Source organism: Sceloporus undulatus, chromosome 4 (assembly GCF_019175285.1).
Source record: "Sceloporus undulatus isolate JIND9_A2432 ecotype Alabama chromosome 4, SceUnd_v1.1, whole genome shotgun sequence".
Lineage (NCBI taxonomy): Eukaryota > Metazoa > Chordata > Lepidosauria > Squamata > Phrynosomatidae > Sceloporus > Sceloporus undulatus.
In genome coordinates this window covers 236,784,316-236,793,204 of record NC_056525.1, presented here as the reverse complement: position 1 = coordinate 236,793,204, position 8,889 = coordinate 236,784,316, and positions in this window count along the sequence as shown.

Sequence of the window (8,889 nt, the reverse complement as noted above, 5' to 3'; positions counted from 1 at the left end):
ATAATTTAAAGGGTTTTTCATTGGTTAGGATAGGAATATTTTGGAATAGATACATTATGCGAGGTAATATATTCATTTTTATTGTCGCAATTCTATTTAACCATGATAAACCGATTTTATTCCATTTTTCCATGTCTTTCTTAATATTTTTCCAAATTTTTTCATAGTTATTTCGGTAGAGATCTCTGTTGTTTGTTGTAATTTCAATTCCTAAATACTTAATTTTATTTTTAATCTGATATGTGACTTTGGATTGTAACTCTTCTTTCTCTTTTGCTGACATGTTCATTACTAGCATCGATGTTTTGTCTTTATTTAATCTTAACCCAGAGGTCATTCCAAATTCATCCATAATTGCATTTAAATGCGTTATGTCTTCAGCTGGGTTTGACAGTGTTAATAGCAAATCATCGGCATACGCTCTAAGTTTATATTGAGTTGTTTTAATTTTCACCCCTGAAATCTTATTGTCTTCTCTTATTGTATTATTAAGTATTTCCAAGACGATAATAAACAATAAGGGGGAGAGGGGGCAACCCTGTCTAGTACCTTTCAAAATGTTAATTTCTTTGGTTTTTTCTCCATTTACAATTATTTTTGTTGTTTGCTTTTGATATATGCTATTAATCCATTTCTGAAATTTTTCCCCGAAATTCATTTTCTTTATAACTGCTTTCATAAATGCCCAATCTACATTGTCAAATGCCTTCTGGAAATCACAAAAAATTAAGGCTAATTTTTTGTCAATTTTTCTACCGTGCAATTCTATTAAGTTCAATATATGCCTAATGTTATCTTTTATTTTCCTGTTGGGTAAAAACCCACATTGATTTTCATTTATTATATCTTTGAGGATAGATTTTAGTCTTGTTGCTAATATATGAGAAAAGAGTTTGTAGTCAGCATTAAGTAGAGCTATCGGTCTGTAATTTGTTAAATCCAGCGGATCTTTATCAGGCTTAGGAATTAAGATTGTATCTGATTGAGTCCAGGAACCAGGAAGACCATCCCACCATGCAATGTTCAGTACCCTTAATAAATGGCTTACTAATTGATCTTTAAAAGTCTTGTAATATTCTGAGGGGAAGCCATCTGGGCCTGTTGCTTTACCCTTTTTGCTTAATCTTATTGCCTCCGTTAGCTCATTTAAAGTGATATCTTGATCAAGTAAAGTTTTTTGCTCATTCGTGAGGGTTTGAGTTGTTTTATTTGTTAAGTAGTTTATGATATTTACATTTTGGGTATCAATTTTAGTCAGTAGATCTACGAAATAATTACCAATTGCTCTTTTAATTTCTTCTTGCTTATTAATGCATCTTTCTCCTTTTTTAATAGATAAAATAGTGCTTCTTCTCTTCTTATCTCTGAGTTTATATGCTAAGAATTTGCCAGGTTTACCCGAATTTTCAAAATGATTTTGTCTGACCCTCTGCAGCTTTTTGTTAATTTCTTCTGTCAGTAAAATCAAGAGTTGTTTTTGAATCAATTTGATTTCTTGTGTTAATGATTTATTATGTGGTGATTCTTTCAACAAAGCTTCTTGTTTAATAAGATTGTTTTGTAATTCTTTTAATTTTTTCTGATATTTTTTTCTTTTGTTCTGCACTTTTCTGAATAAAAAAACCCCTCATCACCGCCTTTGAAGCATCCCAGATGTTGTTTATATCTGTGTGTTCTTCTGTGTTTTCTTTGAAATAGTTTATCAGAGTTTGTTTAGCTTCTGATATTATTTTGTCATTTTTTAATAATGAGGTATTTAACCTCCAGGACCATTCCTTTAGACCCAAAATTAGTGACATAGTAATCGGGTTGTGGTCAGACATGATCATGGGAAGAACCTCAATCTCATTAATTCTAGTGCACAAACTGGCTGAGAGGAAAAACATATCAAGCCTTGCCCAGGATTCATGAACCTCCGAAAAAAAGGTATAGCTTTTGGCATTATTATATTTAACTCGCCAACAATCTAACATTGAGCAATATTCCAACATGTCAAAGAATGCCTTTGGCAATTTTCCTTGGGTATTTTTAATCCTTTTTTCTGAACGTCTATCAGCTAAAGGGTCTATCACCCCGTTCCAGTCTCCTAACCCTACAATGCTATCAAAACTTATATTTTTTATTTTGCCTAGTAATTTGGAGTAAAATATGTCCTTTTTTTCAGTCGGTGCATAGACTCCTAAAATTAAAGTTTTTTGATTTTGGATATTTGTTAATACACCGATATAATGCCCTTTGGGATCGCTTAACACTTCCTGTCCATCCAATTTTTGATTTAGGTATAAAGCTATACCCTTTTTTCTTTTGTCTGTACCCGCTGCAAAACAATGACCCAATTTTGGGTTTTCAAGAAATTTTAGCTCATCTTTACATATATGCGTTTCTTGAATACAATAAACATCACATTTTTGTTTTTGTAAGTACAGGAAAACTTTTTTACGCTTAATTATTCTATTTATACCTTTTACGTTCCAGGTTAGAAACTTAAGCCTGTTGGTCGTCATCATGGTTTGGGTTGAAATCATCTAGATCTGAATCTACATTTATGTCTTCATTGGTTTCATTTTCGTTTATCTTTTCATCTTCGTCTTGGATAGAGTTGTTGATAGATAATACAGAGTCAATGTTTGCTTGTACAAGAGAGTCCAACGTGATAGCAGATATATGCTGTTTAGGCGTCAACACCTTATCAGTTCTTTCTTTCGCCGAAATGGCTAGCTTCTTCAAAGTACTCCCTCACACAAACAAATTAAATTACTGAAAACAGTAATCATTAACTAAAAATCAAACCCCCTTTTTGTGCTTAAAGACTTAGGCCACTTCGGCACTGCAGAAAAAAATCTGGTTTGACACCAGTTTAACTACTCTGGGTCAGTGCTATGGAATTCTGGAATTTGTAGTTGGTTGTGGCACCAGAGATTTGCGGATGAGCTGTAAAATAATAAATGTCAACATTACTGTCAAAAATTTGCATGAATCAGGCATTTATTTGTAACCAATTCATTTTAAATCAGTCATATCCAAAACTCTGGGTTAACCAGCATCCTTCTATCTGCCTAATTCAAATAAATAATTTAAATTTAAATTCAAAAGTTGTCAGTAAACACATGTAGTTTGGTCAGACTCCTGGAAAGATCTCATATAGGTCCTTTCCTCCATCAGCCTGCTAGGACTGCATCCACACTGCAGAAATAATCCAGCTTGACACCACTTTAACTGCCAGAAGCCCTTGGTATGAAATCCTGAGATTTGTAGTTTGTTGTGCCACTAGAGTTCTATAGAAGCTCAGAGAAATCTAAATACAGTTGGCCCTCCATATCCACAAATTTTAGCATCCACAGCTTGAAAATATTCTAATATATATATAAATTCAAACAAGCAAACCTTGATTTTGCCATTTTATGTTGACTGTGCTATTGTATTTAATGGGACTTGAATATCCAGAGATTTTAGTATCCTGGAACCAAACCTCAGTGGATACCAAGGGCTCACTGTGTCTCACAAAATTACAAATCCTAGAATTCCATAGTACTGAGCCTTGGCAGTTAAAGCGATGTCAAACTAGATTATGTTTGCAGTGCGGATGCAGCCTTAGTGGGGAGCATTGGGGAGAACATGCCTGGGAGAGATGAGGAAGAAAAGAGGCTGGCAGAAAGGGGCATGAAAAAGAAGAACTCTCTTTCTTTTGTCATGGCTCTGACTACATCCACCAGTGATATTGGGCCCAACCCATATGGCTCACACAAGATTACTAGACTCCAACTCCATCATCTCACCTTCTCCTTTCTCCCTCATGTTCTCGTCCTTAAAATTTGGCTTAGCAGATAGCTCTGAGCATTCACCATTCAACCTGCCCTCTGCCAGGAAACAAAGTAAAATCAATTAGGTTTGCAAAGTCCCTGCTGAATGCATTCTTCCCAGTTCATGTGAGCTTTACCCCGTCATCTTTCCTGTCACCTATAGCCGACTATTATTTGGATTATTTGGATTTTAGTATGTATTTTTTAATCTTATACTGTTTAATCTTGTTTTAAGGGGTTGCACTATGTATATATGGATGTATTTTAACTTGTTGTACGCCACTTTGATTGCCTGGCAAAAAGCGGGATAGAAATAATATATATATATATATATATATATATATAAAAACATGCCTTACAACAGTCTTGATTTGGCAGAGGCAGTCCTGATGCCTGCTGTCCCACTTTTCCAGCTGCGTTTATAAATAAATAAAAATAAAAATAAACTTTTTATTTATATTGCCCCGCCTCTCCCTATGGATCGAGGCAGGGTTACAACCCAGTAAAAACATTCAATACAATTGACTGAATACAACAATTCAATAAAACAGTTCAAGAAATACATCATGTCAGCGGTAATGATATCACTTAGAGAAGGCATTGTCATTCCACAGCTGTTTTTACAGAGAATCATCATCAAGGATTGATGGTGAATATCCTAAACAAGTTCAGATGGGTAGGCCCACTGGAGGAGCTCCGTCTTGAGAGACATTTTGAAAGCGTCCAAGGTGGTAATGAGATGGATCTCTTCCGGTAGGCCGTTCCACAGTTTGGGGGCTGTGGCAGTGAAAGTTCTTTGGGAAGTCATGGCCAGTCTAGTTGTCTGTATTTCCAATAAATTCTTCCCAGATATTCTGAGAGTGTGGGGCGGATTGTGTAGTAAGAGGTGTTCCCGCAAGTAACTCGGGCTCAAGCCATATAGGGCTTTAAAGGTGATAACCAACACCTTGTATTGTGCCCGGAAGCTAATTGGCAGCCAATCAAGTGATTTTAATACGGGTGTTATATGGTCAAATCTGGAAGCACCAGTGACCAGTCTGGCTGCCATATTTTGAACCAGGTGAACCTTCCAAACTTGGCAAAAGGGTAGCCCTATGTAGAGCGCATTACAGAAATTAAGACGAGAGGTTACCAGTGCATGCTTCAAGGTCCCTATGGTCCAGGCAAGGACACAGCTGGCATATCAATCGAAATTAATAACAACCACTCCTGGCCATCACATCAACTTGGAATGACAACTGTAGTGACAAGTCCAGGAGTACTCCCATGCTGCAGACTTTGACCTTTAGGGGAAGTGTGACCCTATCCAGGACTGGTTGACAAATGTCCTTTCCCGGTCTTTGAATTCCTATTGCTAGTACCTCCGTTTTCTCTGGATTCAGTCTGAGTTTGTTTTCCCTCATCCAGCCCATTACCGACTCAAGACAAGCATTTAGAGGAGAAATGCCATCCTTAGTCACTGCAACAGTTGGAGACGTAGAGAAGTAGATTTGGGTGTCATCAGCGTACTGATAACACCACACCCCATGTCTCCGGATGATTTCTCCCAGCGGCTTCATGTAAATGTTAAACAGCATGGGGGACAGAATGGCACCCTGAGGGACACCAGATGTCAGCTCTCTTTTAGAAGAGCAGCTGTCCCCCAGCCTCACCATCTGGAATGTACCTGAGAGGTAGGAACGGAGCCACTGGAGCGCAGTGCCTCCAATACCCAGAACTCTCAGGTGTTCCAGAAGGATGCCATGGTCAATGGTATTGAAGGCCGCTGAGACATCCAAGAGCACCATCAGGGTCACACTTCCCCTGTCAATACTCAGACGGAGATCATCGACTAAGGCGACCATGGCTGTCTCTATTCCGTATCCCACCCTGAAGCCAGTTGGAGTTGGATGGCAACTGCTTTCTCAATCACTTTGCCCAAGAATGGTAAGAGAGAGACCGGTCTGTAGTTATTCCGAATTAGGGGGTCAAGGGAGGATTTTTTCAATAGCGGCTTAACCACTGCTTGTTTGAATTTTTCCGGGAATTTTCCCTCCCTGAAGAATGCATTTATTATAGATTGTAACAATGTTTTTGTTGCATCACCTCCTTGAACGGTCAGCCATGATGGACAAGAATCGAGGGGGCAAGTTGTCTTCCTAACACTTCCAAGAAGCTTGTCCACTTCATCGGTATTTACAAACTCAAATTGATCCAGTTTAACATAGTCTGTGGAGTCACTGGATACCTCTCTTATTGTTTCTGTTATAATGCCTGTGTCCAGATCAGCCCTTATCTGAGAGATTTTATCTGCAAAAAAAAAAAAACATTGAAAGCATTGCAGCAGGCTTTTGTTGGATCTAAGAGAGGGTTCAGGGTGGGAGGTAGTTGAGTCAACTCTTTAACCACCCTGAACAGTTCTGCTGGACGAGACTCTGCAGATGCAATGCTCTTTGCTCTATCCATTGCCACTCCATAGGACTTCAAGTAGTTACTATGGCGTGTCTTATCAGATAATAGCTGGTGTTTCCACCAGCGGCACTCTAGTTGTTGTGCAGTCCACTTCATATTCTGAAGATCTTGGTTGTACTGGAAAGGACGCTCAGGAGCGATAGTGTCTATAGCCCTGGTAAGATCATCATTCCAGGTATCAACCAAGGCTTTGACAGAAGCGCCATCATTCCCAACCATATAACCCTCTAGGGCTTCCTGGAACTGTCCCAGTTTCTCTGTCTTTTCCCTTTCTCCCTTTGTGGCTTATTATGGCTTATTCCATTGCTACAAACTGACTTCAAAGTTTAAAAGTAGTTTGCACTCCATTAATTCAGCAGGGAGAGAGAAGAAGAGAGGCAGACTTTACCCTTCCCAGTAAGGCTCCTGAAAAAAACTAATTCCCATAGTCTCTCCTAGCTTGTGTGTTCTTCCTTATTAATGATTTTTGTCATCTTGACCAGACCCTTATGTTGTGTGATCAGGCAAACCCTGGTTTTCTATTGTAAAACATTGATTGGTATGTTAAAATAGTATGTTGAAAGGGCCAGTGTGGTGTAATGGTTTGGGCATTGAACTAGAATACTGAGAGACCAGGGTTTGAATCCCAGCTGCGCCATGGAAACCCACTATGTCACTTTAGGCAAGTCACATTCTCTCAGCCTCAGAAGATGGCAATGGAAAACCCCCTCTGAAGAAACTAGCCCCAAAAAGCCCATGATAGGCTAGCCTTAGTATCACCATAGAGTGTCCTGGTGCTGCAACAAACTACAATTCCCAGGATTCCATAGGATGGATGGAGTCATGGCAGTTAAAGCAGTATGAGGCTGCATTAATTCCGCAGTGTGGAAGCAGCTCATTTTATGAAGCCTTTGTATGTAATGGGATTTGAGGATCCATGTATTTCCGTATCCATGGGGGATCATAAAACCAAACTGCAGTGGGTACCGAGGGACCACTGTACTTAGAATTATCCATTAGCAAGCTCTAATCCAATGCTTTTCTAAGTATCTGCTGTGGCAGCCTGATATTTTTTTCTTCCCCTCTATGTGCCAAGAACTGGCACCCTATTTGTACCGTTGAATTACTCCCTCTGCACCCCCAGTGATTTCAGGTTCGGCTGCCTGCCTGTCCCGCTACCTCCGCTTACTCATCTCCAGAAGAGGTTTAATAAAGAACTCTTATCGCCGCCACACAGAAGTGCTGTGTTCAACTTAATTATATTTGTACAGCTCTTTGAGATCTACAGATGAAAGCTGCATTTCCGCTCAGAGTAGAGTGCATCACTATTATCACCTGAGGGAGGTAACTGGGGTTAATGAGATCTTGGATGGGAATTCTTGCTTCTCAATGAGAAATCAAAGATTTGCGCTCCAGGACTTGGCATAATGAGAGCCCAAGCTGAAGAGGTGTTGAGTGGCTGATGGCCCTCAGCTGCCACCAGGGGATCTCTTGCAGGATTCTGGCTTCCAGAAAGGAATTTTACATTGGAAATTTAATCTCCCAAGGAATGTGTGTGCCAAAACAGGGGTGGGTGGGGGAAGCACAAAAGAACATTGCTGGCAATTGGAAAACTTTTCAAAGACGGGTGTGTGAATGTGTGCGTAAATGCAAAGGAAAACCAAAATCTCCATTTGTTTTTCTTCTTTCTTTCAGCTAACCTTTCCATCTTTAAATGGGTTGGGGCAGGATGGTAGAATTAGATGTTCAGACAGTTTCGGTACATTCCAATAGCTCTCATTTGGAGAACTGAATGTTTTGTATCAGTGATAACTGTAAGGGCTGCTGGAGATGAATACTGAGAAACTGTGCTTGCCTGTTGTCTCGGACCACAATTCCCATCAGTCCTAGACAATATGGCCATAAAGGATGATGGGAATAAAAGGCATTAAGATCTATGAGTTGGAATGGAGACTTGGGAGATCCAGGTTCTAGCCATCACTGAACCAGTAAAGGTGAGCTTGGGCCTGTCACCCTCTCTCAACCTGACCTACCTGACAGGTTTGTTGTGAGGATAGCATGGGGAGGAGAAAAACCATGGCTAGAATGCTGTTGATGCACTGTGGTTGCAGCTCTATACCTTTCAAGGTGACACAGCAGTGGAGAAGAAAGGGAGACAAAATTTGCCTGTTCCAAGAATCCTGTTTCTCCAGTGGATTGCTTTCTTCATGGTCACTACACCCTTGGTCTTCATTGCAATGACATCATGAACTCATTAGAGAAAAGCTTAAGAAACAGGCAAACAATGTCAATAGAGTTTAGAGTCGGACATGTATTTCCCACCACTGGTTAAACTAGGATTGAGAAATAGTGATTCAAATCCATAACACAGCAATGGAACCACCTTCAGTCAACCACTGTCTAGCAGTCTAACCTACCTTCCAAGATTGTGATGAGTATGTAAACACAGGATGTAGGGATGAACTCTATATGCTTTCCAGAGCTACTTGCAGGAATGGGGAGGTATGTATGTGCTATAAATAATATAGCTAATGGCTATGCATCTCCCCTACCAACAGCCTACTCTTTTGCTGTGTTGTTGGTGGTGATGTTGTTGTTATGTGGCTAAGGTCACTTCTAAGAACTTTATCTCATAAGAAAAGAAAGCCAAAATAGGACG